This window comes from Miniopterus natalensis, chromosome 10, assembly GCF_054644295.1.
Source record: "Miniopterus natalensis isolate mMinNat1 chromosome 10, mMinNat1.hap1, whole genome shotgun sequence".
NCBI lineage: Eukaryota > Metazoa > Chordata > Mammalia > Chiroptera > Miniopteridae > Miniopterus > Miniopterus natalensis.
Window position 1 is genome coordinate 52,859,333 of NC_142090.1, and position 15,318 is coordinate 52,874,650.

At 34.6% G+C, this 15,318-nt stretch overlaps 1 protein-coding gene across 8 annotated transcripts in view; it reads right to left on the reverse strand.

Moving 5' to 3' along the window:
- SEMA3A (semaphorin 3A) overlaps positions 1-15,318 on the reverse strand; it is a 437,330-nt gene that overhangs the window by 260,626 nt on the left and 161,386 nt on the right. For 2 of the 8 annotated variants that reach the window (XM_087821124.1, XM_016219557.2), the window contains one exon: positions 10,395-10,466. The exons of the other annotated variants lie outside the window; for them this stretch is intronic. The gene's annotated coding sequence lies outside the window, so the exon portion shown is untranslated. The remainder of the gene's footprint in view (positions 1-10,394; positions 10,467-15,318) is intronic. 8 annotated transcript variants of the gene reach the window in all.

The window sequence follows — 15,318 nt, forward strand, 5'->3', positions numbered from 1 at the left end:
AAAGGGCTTGAGGGAGCTCTGGTAACTTTATCCCCGTTAGTCACAAACTGTGAGACGGCATATGGTTAACATCCTTTATTGGTGTTATTTTTAAACTTGTTTATGAGACATAAATAAAAAGTATTCTAAACCCTATAATGACGTTTTTCCCTGAATGGAAACTTGATTGTGATGGGCCAGGCAGCACCTCATCCAGTGTGACTCTTTTCTTCACTGGTGAAGAAGGCATGGAGGCTTGAGAAACCAAGAGCTAAAGGGTAATATAGTAAATTCCTGCTCTTTGCTTTTCCCCTCCGAGTTTTCCCATGGCATAGGTATTCCAGACCTAAAGAGCTAAGATAGTTGAAAGGGGATTTAGAAAACTGTCAAAAATCATTTGGGAAAGGGAGTATCTCCACAATTTTTCCATGAATCAAATTTGGTAACAAGGGAATATCATTTTCTGACTAACTTAATTTCTGACTCTATAGCAGCTAAAAGTTTGGTCCTCTTAAATCACACAGGATTTTTTTTTAAGGAAGAAAAAAGTCAAAGGAAGTAATAAATGTCAAGCACTCATCATAAACAGTCTGGGCACTTTAATATTTTTTATTTTTAGTTTAGTCTCTACTGGAGTTCTTTGAACTTATAACAAGCAACCCATCTGCAGCTCAAATCTACTGTAAAGCTGGTTTACCATGCTACCTGTTTTAAAACTTCCATCTTTCCTCCAGGGCATTAACAACTGGGGCCATAATACATTCTGAAATATAGATCTCTATTCCCTTTCATTTTCTTGGTATATATTTAGAATTTCATACAATATAATTAGGTAACATTTAAGGCATTAAGATGCATAAACACATGGGCACTGGTGTTACACTCAAGTCATTTGTTTTAGGACAAGAATGTATACCTGCTCTGAAACACTAATCCTCACAGGGGATAACCGGGGCTTCCCAGTAGAAATTAAACTGTGCATGCTGTGATTTTCCTTAATCTGATTCATCAACAGTGTGTGCATTGGCTCTTCATAAATGAAACTGAAAAGCAATAAAGGCCCAGAACAAAATTTTATAAAGACACTAATTTTTGTTAGTGCTTCATTCTGGCTCAAAATGAGTGTGTTTATATTTCTAAATTTAAAGAGTATGGTTTAAATGGAATAAATGTCATGACTCAAATCACTTCATAAACAAAAACCTGCGGACAAAAATCAGATAAAATGTGATAAAAGTTTCCTACCTTATTTCAGACGTTAGATAGAATGGTATTCACATCTCGTGTCTGTACCTTTTCTGTGATAGCTCAAAAACAATTGCCAATACTCATAATGTATCTGACACAAAAGAGAAGAGACTCTCACTTTAAAGCTCTGAGCTCTGAGCCTTTGTGTTCCAAGCATCATTCGCTCTACCTTTCTTCTGACAACACTTTCTTACACAGGGTCAGAGCATGACTGGTTCCACCTCCTTCATCATCTAGATTCACATCCAGCACTTCATTTACTTAGGTTGTTTCTTCTTGAGGGTCAGTGGGCGGATGAGAACATCAGGTTCCCAAACTAAACTTCTTATCACAAGCTCCTATTTCCAAAGGTCAGTTGCTGCCCTTGCTTAGTTCGGGCTATTTTATTAAATTCACCTCACTTTCTGTGTACAATGGGTGTTCATAACTGGATGTTTTGTAATGTGATGTTTCTACTGAACTCTTGAGGAATTCTTTTCCACCATGTAAAAGTTCAAGGGAAAGAGAAAATGTGACATAGTAATCCAAAGAAAGATTTATATGCTGTACTTTGAGAAGATAATTCTACCCTTTTCAATAGGATTCTCTCAACCTTGTAAAAAACACTGAGACAATTACTCTTGATTTCTACAGGATTTTACGTATTTTCAGACTGATGAAAACAATCTCTCCTATGTTTTATATTTTTGCCATCTGATATATGAATAACGATATTTTAAATATTTCTGGGGACAATGTATACTTGCCTAGTGTGCTTTTCACAGAGCCCCAGGGGCAGTTTAGCTATATTTATTTATTAATCAGTGCTACTTGACTGCTCCAAGAGACAATGAATAAATGGTACAACCAAAATTATAAGCTAGGATTCCTTCATTCTAGTCACAGATTCCAACCAAAACCCCATTCTTCTTTTTAAGGTATTGCTATAGGAAACTAGTCTCATTTCAAAGGCAAGACTCTAGGGATTATCTAAACCAGAAGGGATGATTATTTTTTTTCTTTTCTGAGCTGTGGCTTTGCCATCTGTTAAATTTCCCTTATTGCACAAAACTGGTTTCTATGACCAAGAAAGTAAAGTTCTGGCAAAGAAATAGGATATCTTATGATGATCTTATATAATAGAGAGCATTATGTTTGAGCAATCTCAATATTAAGATACCTGTATTTTTACTTATATTCAGATGAATTAGTTTTTACAAGAAATTTAAAATAAAGCATTTGAACAGCTGAAAACCACACTGTATTGATTTTTAACTCACCAGTGATATCACCAGCAATATTTTTACTCAGTTTATATTAAAGATAGGATATGTGAAACACTATTCTATTTTTCTATTAATTCTATATATAATTTTTAAAGAGAGTTTCTTATGTATTTGATCTGGATAGTACACCACTTCCAGTAAAAATTGCCACCTAGGAGATGAGTAAATTTTCTACTCCACCCCATTTATCCTGAGAACAGAAATTGGTTCAGTACAGCTCTGCCAGATTGACTTCTTGGGTGAAAGGTATATGAGATATGTATGTTTGTTATATGTGTGCTGGGGGGAGGGGTGATGAAGGATCTGGGGAGGAGTTTGAGAAAAGTGTGACCTGAATATGCTACTGAGAAAAGACAAAGAGCCTGAAAATAAACAATTATTATTTAATTTTTCTGCACTAAATCATAGAAACTTATTTTAGAAAAGAAAACAGTAATATTTATAGTGCTGGGAAAGAAATGTAATCTTCCTTTGTGAAGATCAAATGTCATCCAGGAGGAGAGGTAGATGCCATAAATGAGGACATTAGTTACGACAAGACATTAAAGGAAGCTGTAAGTGAAGAACTGGGAGATTAGCCCAGTGAGAAAGGAAGTGGAACACTTGGAAGTATAATATGCCATAAAATGAGGGCAAGCCCCCTGTTGTTTCTGGTTAAAGGGAGTGGTTTAGATCAAAGCTCATTGAGAACACTAATACACTGGAAAAGTTTTTGATGCTCTATGTCATCATCTGCCTACATTTTTTTCAAGGACATTTTTTCATACTTTATTGCATTTACAAAAAATAGAATGGAGCCTAATATTTAGTTGGTAGTCAATGAATATGTGTTAAGTGAACAAGTGGATGAATTACTGGAGTGAATGAATAAAATGACATGAGAATTGCTAAAACTTTTAAGCTTACCATAGCTTCAAAAACTTCATGGGAGAACAAGCTAAATAAAATATAACTCTCTCCATAATAATAATATTAATAGTCACATATGTTTAATAAAGAATCTGTACAAGGCACTAGAATGGATACAGCAATATACTATTAACAGTATTTATAATCCTCACAGTCATTCATTAAAGTAAATATTGTCAGCTTCTCTTATCAGTGGAGCTCTTCTTTTTACAGGTATGCAAAGTCCCTTGAACCAAGAGCATCCGTGAAAGCAAGGTCCCATGTTTTGGAGCCTGCCTGTGAGGACTTTGCACACTTAAATTAAAGGTTATCTCTAAGTTTAATGCTACTTTGATCAATTACTACTTTATATTAATTGAGAAACCATAGTAAATATCCCTTTTACATAACTGCCATCACACTTTTTAGGACTGCTATATTTTCAATATATAATCATGTATTCAATGAAACATATTCAACATTTTTAAAAAGATACTTTTTGCATTAAAGTACTTTTCCTGAGAAGAGTTAAGAAAATATATATCCATATCAATTGAACTATATCTGTAAATTTACCTACAGATATATGTGATGAGACAACTTTTTAACAAATATAACCAGTAGAAACTTTTAAATGTAAAGCAATTTTTAATTCACCAATTCTGGTTAGACTAGCCCAATGTATGGCATACATCTAAATTATTTTTTCTTGTTTATGTTCCATCAGTCTTATTGGTCAGATAAGTAACTCACACTGTGTAGGCTAAGAACATCTAGATACTCTCCAAGGGTTTATTGTCAAGGTCAAGCTTACAGAGATAAAAGAATCTCATAGATGATCCATGGAATGAGGAAAACATGGTTTACTTGTGGAATTAGTAGAAGTGATTATCTTTAAGAAGCTATAATATTACATGTAAATGATAAATATATAGGTATTTGAAATTTTGGCATAATTAAAAATAAATTATGACAATTATATTCTTTAGCAAATGCAACATTTTTGATTTACTTACAGTATCTTCCCTTTTTATTAGACCTTGGGCAATAATATTTTCTAATTAACTCAATTTTTAAAAAAGATATCCCCAAATTCTCGCCAATGGCATGGCTTAGCAGTTGAGCATCAACCTATGATCGACAAGATCAAGGTTCAATTTCTGGTCAGGGCACATGTCTGGATTTCCAGCTTGATTCCCAGTAGGGGCATGGAGGAGGCAGCCTATCAATGACTCATCATTGATGTTTCTATCTTTCTCTCCCCCTCTCCCTTTCTATCTCTGAAATCAATAAAGACATTTTTTAAAAAAAGATATTCCCAAATTCTAAAATATAGTACAGTATAAAGTATGTGATGGAATTTGTGCTCTTTATCTAATCTTGTGGCAGGCAGAAACTCTTGAGGTCTGAAAGTCCTAGTCATTCCCACTTGGAAAATATTATATGTAGTACCAAATACCAGGTCAGGACTGCTTGCCTCAGAATTAGGAAAATCTCAGTCTTCTAGAGCCTTTAATTTTAGTGTTGGCAATAAGACCTGTGGTGTCTTGTTTTTTAGCTTGTCTTTGCATTATGTCCCTCTGTATCTATGAAATGGGTCTAATTAAAGTATTTAATACATAGTTTGTTGTGAGGATTAAAGCAGTTTATATATATAAAGCATTTGTAACATGTCTGACACATAGTCAGTGCTATGTAAGTGTTATTATTGTTTTCTCTCTTGCTCCCTCTTTCTGACACATGCACATACACACACACACCCTTTAAGAGTTATCTCTAGAAATGATGTTCCATATTCCTTATTTCCTGCATCAGTTTTATTTTGGTTTGTTTAGTTTTGTTTTTTACAGTATTTGAAAGCAGGAGATCTATTCTACATCTCTCCAGTGTTTATTAAAAAGAGAATGTGCCTGGCAAGAGTGGCTCAGTTAGCTGAGTGGTGTCCTCTGAGCCCAACGGTTGCCGGTTTGATTTGGGTCAGGCACATACCTTTGCAGAAGACAACAGATTAGTTTGTCTCTCATATGGATGTTTCTCTCTTCTTCTCTCCCTTCCTCTCTTTCTCCCTCTCTCTCTGTGTCTCTCTCTCTCCCTTCTTCTCTCTAAGTGTGTCCTCGGTGAGGATTAAAAATAAATGAATAATAAAAATAAAAAGAGAATGCACATTAGATATATATAATAATCCTAGTCATGACTCTTGGTCCTAAAATGAAATAATGCGTCTCAATATAAATTATATTAACAATTAGTGAACTTTTCCTTTATAGTGTTAGAACTGACATGAATAATGGAAACAAAAATCTGAAAATGTTAAATGGAAAACACAGCATACACTAATTTCTTTTTAAATGAAAGTTGTGAACAAATTATGAATGAGTCAGCACTATCACTGCTTCCACCAAAGAAAGACATGGATGATGGACCCTCCACTACTGTTGATGACATTATGTTATTTGTTCTTTTACTGGTATTAATTCAGTGTTTAGTTTTGTTATAATCAGATAATGAATATTTTACATGTTCATTAGTCTTTCTTTCTGCCAATATAAGCTTACAAATACCTTCTCAGCTCTTCACATAGATGGAATACTTTAGAAAATTCAATGTAATGATTTCAGAATGTGTTAGGAAAGAATGTAAATATTTGAGGAAAATAAATAGTAACCTCAAGCAAACTACTTGGGGGGCCTACAACAATGTGGATAACTCTTTGCCCTGTTCTTTTTAATTTTCTTGACTATTTATGTATTTTGCTTCTGGCTAAGGATGACAGTAGAAGAGCCAAAATTCTATAAGAAAAATTACTCCTGTGGTTTTTTTCTGGCTCCTGTAAGAGCAATAAATTCAAGGATACCAGATATATTAAGATAACGTATTTTCATTAAATTTCTAACTCAATTGTGGATCCATGTAGTTCAGATAAAATGCATTCACGTACAAAGATCTGAGATGCTCATCGTAACCAAATTGAACTCTAGTGCCCTGGAGCATTATTCATTATGAGAATGAGCCACATTCATGCCTAAATGAAGAAACAAAATCTAGTTTTCAATTTGCAGTAGGGAGGGTTTGGGAACTCTTCTTTAGTCTGCTTAAGGCTGACTTACTTGAGCCATGACACACTCAGTCTTCTCAATCTTTGCTTCACTCTGCAGTGGAAATTTAGATACTAAGTCACTGTCTCTGGAAAGTTGTCCTATGTCATACTGTTTTAACATTGACTAGCTTGTTCCCAGGTTCTTATAAAATTTGAAGCTGTCCAAGCTCCTCTCTTAATTTTCTATACCAGGTTTCTTGTGTGGCCTCTATTTTGAGTTTCTATGCCATCCATCAGCCTACTTACCCACTTCCCTAGCAACCTAAGGTTCTGCTGATGTCCAAACCCAACAGCACACAGTTCCAAGCCCAGAGTACCCTGCTTCATAGTTCAAGATTTCTTACTTTTGGAGTTTTCAAAACTTCAACTATGGCCTAGGATGTTAAGGAACTACCTCAGGAATGAGGACTGATAAACAGCAAAGCTGAGTTTATAATGACATCTGACATATTCATTTAATTTTGCAGTCCATGCATGTATTCTTTGAGCTACAGCCTTTGCTTTAGCTATGTATCTCTTTCCTTGAATACAAGGAGACAGGCCTTTGAACCTAATAGCAGAGCAGAACTCTGCAGCCCTTGGGATGATCCCTTAGACACTGTCTAATGGCTCATCTTCCAGTATTACTTAAAATGAATCTACTACAACCATGTACTGTTCTTTGCTTTGGGTATTGAAGGCTGTACTATTTTGTTAACAGATAACCACACCTGTATATTATTCTTCACATAGCTCTGTCTGCACTATCACATCAGCCTAGCAGACTAAACTGGTAACAGTTCTTATCCCCACCACCTCCTCAACCACCTCCCTGTCCCAAACTCTGACAATTTTGCATCCTATGAACAAACAATCTTGTTTAGGTGAAGCCCACACAGCATGTTTAATGTGCAGGAGGTGTAATTGATGCATAGGTTTTATATACTAAATAGTAAAAACATTGCTATAAAGTTAGTAGGATCATTGCATGAATTCTTTTTCTTGAATGCTAGACTAAGGAGTTAGCATAATTTAGTTAGAAATGAGGGTCTGCTGGCCATTTTAGGACTGGTCAAAATGGTGTTTTAGAAAACTTTTTCTAGTAGTATCACAGGAGCAGGGAAACCAAGAGGTCATTTCAGCATTACAAAGTACAGGTGAGAGTGGATAAGAGAAAGTGATTAAAAATCAAACAGCTATGGTGTGAGTCTGCAACTATAGGATATGAAATCATTATTTTTTGTCAAATTTGGGGAATTTACATTTTTGAGTTAAGAAGGATAAAAAAAAAAGAATGACTCATGAATCATCTAGTGAGAAAGAGGTACTACCTAAAATCGCAATGAAATGGGAGGCTAAATACAACTCAGAAAAATTAAAAATGTAATTGAAAAGAAACGTGAAGTGCCAACTGGCACACAAATGGAAGGAAATTGCTTTAGCTGGTGAGTGAGAAAATAGTAATGATGAATGAGCTGAGGTTTGGTCACCACAGGACTTGTAAGAACATTTCAGGAATGTGGTGAATATTATGTTTATTGAGAATAAGAGCTTATTGAGAATATTTACAACTTTAAATATAAGCACTACCTAATTATTAATGTGCCTATCAAACCACAGCTAAAGATTGTTTATCATACACACAGAAGTAATGGGTATTATAAGTAAAATATAGTTAAATTTATGAAAGTTATTTCATATTCTCTAATTTAATTTTCAATATACTGGTTAAAAATGCCTGTCAAATGAATTTCATGGTTTTAGCAAAGATATACTGGCACCTATTAAAATAGATATACATCTTAAGTATATTATTTAAAATGTTTTCAAGACTCTCTTATCTCTAATCAACTCCACTACATGTGTGCACACCCACACACAAATGTGCGATTATCAACTTCTCAGTGATAGGAATCACATTTTTTTTTTTTAATTCCCAGAACCTAGTCCTTTTGTCTAATGCTGTGTATATTTGTCAGTAAATAGTAATAAAATAAATTCCTTACCTAGCCCATGAAATTACAAGTATTAGATATATGTTAATATTTAATATTTTTATTTAATATTTATATATTATACATATGCTGAGAGAGCAAATTCTGTTGTTTTTTTTTCTTTGGAGTCCCAAGCTGGGATCAGGCTAATTAAGATGTTTGCCCTCTCACCTCTGGCTTGGTGGAATACATGGTCTGCAGTACAGGACCGAAGCCCAAATGGGCCCAGGTGAAAATGACAGAAAAAAAGCAGTGCAATATTTGAGTGCCTGCTTCGGTAAAGTCTGAGGCAAACCTCTGTCCCTGTCTTTTCTGGTATTTTGCCTTTTTCTTTAGGCTAAGTTGACTTTGGTTTGTGTACCTTTCACTCAAAGAGTGTCCTTGACTTTCTCAGCTAGACAGGCACTCACTATCAGAGTTATGAACAATTTACAGCCCTCTATTACTCTACCCTTTCTTTCCTCTCTAGATAGAATGTCAGAATGGAAGCAAAGGGGTTATTATTACAGGCTTAACCTAAATGTGTTCTGATTTACTTTAAAGAAAATCATTTGCAAAGTTTGCTCCTTTAACAAATATCAAATTACTTGAAATTCACCTACAACTAATCATGACCCATCAGTGTATCCACACCACTCTTGAGAATTGCAACTCCAGCTCAAGGAAAATGAATGGTTTTAATTTGCTACTCATGTACATGGCTAATCAATGAGCAAACTTGCAGCAACTCTTCTTGCTAACAAAATGAACCTTTAGTGTACAACTAGTAAGTAAAAGGCTCTTCTTACTCTTGCTGCTCCTCCCTCTCTCCCTTTCTCTCTCTCTCCCTTTCCCCTGTCTCCCTCTCTCATCTTCTTAGAATTCCTTCTCCTTTCTTCTGGCATTCTGGATCAAAAAATGGCCTGAAATTGTCAACTGGTAAAAAATATATGTACACACATACATACATACAAACCTACATACATAAACACCTACATACATACATACTTACATTCATACTGAATTATTTAGCATCCCTTATCATCCTATATACCAGAACACTCTATTCCTAATATATATGATTTAGCTTAATTGTTGGAGTTAAAATGCTAACTATTTAGTACATAAATTTTAAAATATATTTTAAGACAACCTAAGAAGCAAAACACAGCTTTGAAGTAACATATTTGGATGCAATACCCATGTCATTAGTCCATATGAACCCTGATCAAAACTGGGACAGAGAGAGGCATATGAACTGATGGAGATGGGATTTAGGTGAGGTTGGCCTTTTAACATCATAGAGATTTTTGAGCTTCCAGGGACCTAGGAGATAATACAGTCAAACTCTCCAATTTGAAGGATAATTAAATTTAAATCAAGAGAGGTTAAGGGATTTAAATAAAATAAAACAGCTAATTGACAGCAGAGCACAGATCAAAATCGGGGTCACCTATCTCACAAATCAAACATCTTACTTCTGTAACATGTTCTATGTTAGTCTAAAATAATGTTGAGATATTAATTATTGTTATTAATGTTATTAAAGTTTGCACAAGCCTATCTATGCAGGATTTTACTTTCTTTAAAAGGAAGTTGGCTGTTTGCCATTTCACTGCTATTTACCTCTAGCAGAAATTTCTTTTGGCTAAAATATTTAGTGTCTTTGGGAAGATACATGCTTTTCTTTATCAACTTCATAGAGTATAAATACATTATAGTAATCATACCACAGTAAAAAGGTTTTTCAAAGAAGCATAATTTAGCTTCTAAAAAAAAGATAAAGCATTTTTTTATAATGAATTAACATGGTTTCAAAACAAGAACATTTTTCTCTCCTACAAAACTTGTTGAGCAAGTGTGGTTTCAAGCAGGAATATTTAGATGGAGAGCATGATTTGGTATACCCTGAGGTAAGATCAGTTTTCAAAGGATTAAGCTTGGAAATCTTTTCAAATGGCTTACCTGCTTGTCTGACTGGCCATGAAAGTCCAGGTGGCACTCTTATTTTACTCTTCAGCTTGGGTGGGCTTAACTCTGTAAACCAGGCAGAAGAATTTTCATAAATTATTTCCCTTTAAAAATTTGCTCTTGGCATGATGGGAAATAAAGATTGAAACACCTGGGTGCCAAATACAAAACTCTGCGTGCCCTGCAGAATCTCTGCAGCATGTACCACAATCAGACCTTTATTTGACCTGCTGTGCAAGAGGATACAAGGGAAGGCGGTGAACCAAGGGGAGATGACAAACGAGAAATAAATCTCATTCCCTTAGTAACTCCCAGCACTATCTGAATAGCTCTAACTGGTCTTTGGATCTGGTTTGCTGTTTATTGGCCTTGGGCCATAATTTGTCTTTGTTTCTAATCTTATATACACTCATCCTTTGTTGATTTGGTTTGCTTTCCTGTTTGTTAAATCTCAGAGATACATTAGGATTCTGTTATTTTTTTAGGAGAAGAAAGACAGTTGAAAACATTAAACTTAAAAACCTATTAGAAAAGTATTTAAAAAGTGAAATGAAAGAATCACGGCCTATAGACAGAAATTGTGTTTCATAAGCTCTAGCAACAGGGAATTTTCTTTAAAATGGAACTTTCAGGTAAATTACTTCTCTTAATCCCCCAGGCTGCCTGGCTCACCTGGGGGAATAGGTTGGTGGTTTTCAGACTAGTAGATCTAATTTCCCTGCTTCTCCTATTTATTCACATTTGTTCACATTTACATCGCTATTGGACAAATTTACGGATCATTAGCTGTTGTAAGAAATATATATGAACTATATACTGTAGACCATATCATAGTTCTTCCTAAACTCATTCTGACTTCTCTCTTTTTTCTTTTTCTTTCTCTGTTTATTTTTTAGTTACCTCCTCTGAAGTGTATGATTTCAGAGACACAAATACACATCCATTTGAAGCTACTGAGAAAACAGATCCATAAAACAAGTGGTTCAGCAGTTATCACTCTAGTCAGAATTGCCTCTCTCAAGTCAGAATTATACCTTCTGGACAATCACTTTCACTACATCTTGAATAGAAACATAAATGTGAATAAAGGGAAAATTAGATAGGTCATCAGACTTATGGAGACATTTTTTCTCCTTTCTGATTATTATTATAACTTATTGCATCAAATATCCAGGTAATTCTGATATGTGAGCAGATACTCACAAACGCAGTCATAAACAAACTTACACAAGCCATTCATTGACTGTCCTTTATTTTATAGCCACAGCCCTCACCTTTAACTCTAGCTATGGAAGATACAGTAGGGCCTGGCAGAGTGAGCACAAATCTGTCAACACTCTTCACAGGTCATGTCCCACTGAAATCCACTCAGAAAATCATCCTCGGAAATTCAGAGAAACACAGTACCAAAAATGCAAATGTCTGATTTTAATAACATGCTTCTAATAATCCACCTTTGTCCTTGATGTGAAATAATAATATGTTGTAATTTATAGCACTCAGCTCAATTACGAAATGCAATTACTTAGTCTCTTTACTTGTCACTGCATTTCTCAACAATTTATAAGCTTCTTTACGGCAGGTACCACATCTGTCCTGTTTATAGAGATAGCCAGAGTGTATAGCACCCTGGCTGGCACAGATTGGGTATTTGTTGGAATGAATGAATGAAATAACTAAAGCGAAATGTTCTATTAGCTTGATAAAACTAATATCATAGCTTGTGTTACAATTAACCACAGAAAAAGAATGAAAATCAAAGAAAATTTAGAATCTTTGAATAGAAAGCAAGATACATTCTGAGGTAATTTCACATGCACCTGTTACAGATTTTAAAGAAATTGGAATCTATTTTTGTGTGTGACAATTAAGGACATAATACTTCTAGATGCTTGCTTCTCTACTGGTTTTTAACCAATTATTTTAACTTGCTTATTATAATATAATAGGCCATTTATATCCATTTTTATAAGTAATTAATACTAGGGTCAGCTAAGAAATAACAGTAATAAAGTAAGTATATTTGTAATTTAGTTGGCTAAAAGAGCTTTGTGCTGAAGAACTAAGCAACAAAATTTGATCATATTGGTAGCAATGTCTTGGGATATTTTTAAATATCATTTCCTTCATCAATACAATTGGCTTTATTTTTCAAGAAGTATCATTTATATTAATTGTAAATGAGGCAAGATTAAAAGTCCAGTGCTGAAAGATATTTTCCCACACTTCCACCAACTTAGCCATAGTAAAGGCAGGTCAGGTTACACCATTATCTTCGAGCATCTGGAAAACGTATACTATTTTGTTCCCAGGTACCTACAAGAAATTCCTTAGGGAATTTTCTTTTTTTCCAGTTCAGTTTTATTTTTCACTTTAAGAAATAAATAATAATCATAAGCTGAAATGTAAATGCAATGATTTTCCAACAGTATATTATATCATCCAAACAGAAGCAATGATGATTTTTTACATTGTGCTTCTGAGGGTGTATCTATCTCATTTCAGAAATACCTAGTCTTACAGAGTCTTACATTTCATATTTGAGAATATTTCAATATTATTTGTCAGGCTTCTTTTTAACCAAGTCTTTGCTTATACATTAGCACAGGAGTGAAAATAACACAGAGGAAGGCTCAAGTAACTGACCAATGCAAACCCAAATTCAACTAAAATCCTTTGAAATGCTTTTCCAATGCTATCTTTGATTTTCTTTAACCTTGGGTATTAGTATCATGGCCAGCAGTACCCCAGGAACAGTAATACACAGCAACAGTCTTCCAGCCCAGCAATTCCCAAAATATTTTATGTAGAACACTAGCATCCTGAAGTATTAATAGATGTTACTCACAGTAAAGTTTCAGAAATTTAAGATGCTTAAGTAATGGTTGAATAAACAAAGTTAAATAACTAATATAGTTACTTCAAGGAGCTCTAAACCCATTAATTATGTAGATTTGCAATGTGAATTTTAGGATGGTAATAGAGTGAAAAATTTCCTACTTTTACTTGAATGTGGTGCCTTTTCTCCTAAGGCATATTGGAAAAACTAGTGTTCCAAGGAACACACTTTGAGAAAAGTTGTCTACATCTCACCATCATTATGTGGAAAATAAAATCTGTAATAGGCAGTTCTGAGGATGCTGAGTGAGCAATTGCATATAACTGGATATTCTCTAAGTAGAATGTGTATATACACCTGTAATGTAAATTTTTGATGGCGTTCGAAGCCAAATACCTGCTATGTTTTGCTAGGCTTTGTGTAGTGCTTCGCTTTTTCCCTCCACTGTGGAGAGTCATGTTTAATAGATAACCTTACCTTTTGTTGATTGCTACATTTCAGGGGCATTTAATTGCTGATTCAGTTTTCCACTTCCCAAATGTCTTGCCTATTTAATTTATGGGCCACTCAAATTTCATCATTCATTCTCCAAAATTTGTTAATCCTGCTCTCTTCAGATTAAGTTTTAAAAATAATACAGCCCCCGCTGGTGTGGCTCAGTGGGTTACCCTGGAAGGTCACCCTATACACCAAAATGTTGCAGGTTTGGTTCTTGGTCAAGGCACATACCTAAATTGTGTGTTCGATCTGTGGGGAGGCAGCCAATCGATGATTCTCTCACACCTATATTTGTCTCTCTTCCCGCCTCTTTCTCTCTCTCTAAAAATCAATAAAAACATATCCTCCAGTGAGGATTAAAAAATAGTATATTTACATGGAATGGAAAAGTTCATCTATGTAAGTTTTATTTTCTTAATATTGAATCTTAGAGCTCCAAGTTTTTCAGAGATTATATAGGCATCCATTTACCTAGATTAAGGCTCATGTTTAACCATTTAAATTTCATCTTTTAGTTTTTCTGCTTGAACATAAAAATCCCCATTTCCAGGGTATCTTTATATGTCCCAAACGAACTGTTAGTGATTGACCCACCTTTCAGTTTGCAAGTTTGCCTCAGAGCTTCACTTTCACTCACTCGGTTAAGTTACTGCCTCCTATTGATTCTGCCTTTCCTTTGGTCAGTAAACAATCTGCTGGTGCAGGAAGGGCCTCTGGAATTCCTAACAATTATTCCCCCTCTTCCCACAATTAGGTAGTAGAGAGAGAAGAGAGAGGTAGAGAAAAATACACAGTTCTGCTTAGACTGTCACTTTGCATCAGCCTGAGAGGGAACACATACTCAGGGCCTGAAAGGGGCTGCCGGGAACAATTAAGCACGGGGCTGAGAGAGAACCTGGGAAACATTCCAGCTTCCCACAGGTCAGGTCTTCACTGTGCAATTTCCAGCATAAGCAAAAATAAACAAATAAATAAAATAAATCCTTGCTGGAATATAGGATCCTCCATTTTAACATTATGTACATGTTCTATTTACTGTATTTATACATGACATGCATTATAAAATATCCAAAAGACAAATGATAAGTGTATGTGATAAACAGGGCAATATACATTAGGGGCTAAATTCACTAGTAACTATAGAAATGTTCATTGATATTTCAAGTAGATATTTTGATAATTTTAGAAGTTTCCCCTCACTAGTCAGTAAATCTGACTATATCATTATTTTTTACCTATTATGGAGACTGAGGAAGTAGCAAAAATCCCAGACCTGTCCTGTTTAATACAGTAACCACTAGCCACATGTTGCTATTAAGCACTTAAAATGTTGCTAATCTAAGTTCAGATTTCAAAGGCAATAGGAAAAAAGGATGTAAAATATTTAATTAATAATTTTAATACTTATATGTTGAAACAATAATTTTGACCCTTACAGTGTATAATATTTTAATGTAGAGTATGGACATGTTAATATATTTTCATATGACTACTAGAGAATTTAAAATTACTGAGTGGCTCACATTGTATCTCCATTGGACAATTCTGCTCAAGATCACAGAGTAATGTCCTGATTATGTA